Genomic DNA, 639 nt, shown 5'->3' with positions numbered 1-639 from the left:
TTGCATCAATTAATGCCTTTATTGTGTCTTCATCAGCTTCAACTGGCCTTCCAGAACGTGGTGCATCTTCAACATCAAAATTGCCGGATCGAAATTTTACAAACCAGTTTTGGCACTGGCAGTTCTGTCAATACATCTTCTCCAAACACATCGGATAATTTTTTTTTGCTTGAACAGCATTTTTACCTTTTCGATAGTAAAAAAATAAAATATGCCGAAAATGCTGCTTTGCACTTTCCATATTTGATAGGGCACCAAACAAAAACTACTGCGTAGAATCAATCAAACTTTTTTCACAAACAAGCCTTGCTATATCAGCTGTCAAAATATATAATGATTATGCGGCTTAAGTGTGAAGTTGGCTGTGAAAAAATACAATTAAGTCCTCTGTTGGGAAAAAACGAAATTATTGTACTTTCCGAATAACCCAATATATACATTTCAGCTAAAAATGTAATGTTATTTTCCTTCTACTATTGCATGAATGAAACTTTAAATAATATATCTTGAATATTTAAAGAATTTATACAAAAAAGTTAAGATTTTTACAATTATTTTATATGTATATATATATATATATATATGTATATATTTATTTATTAAATGCGTTTTTGATATAAATATAAAAATATAATATAA

This window comes from Trachymyrmex septentrionalis, unplaced genomic scaffold, assembly GCF_001594115.1.
Source record: "Trachymyrmex septentrionalis isolate Tsep2-gDNA-1 unplaced genomic scaffold, Tsep1.0 scaffold18, whole genome shotgun sequence".
Taxonomy (NCBI): Eukaryota; Metazoa; Arthropoda; class Insecta; order Hymenoptera; family Formicidae; genus Trachymyrmex; species Trachymyrmex septentrionalis.
This window is presented reverse-complemented; position numbering follows the sequence as displayed.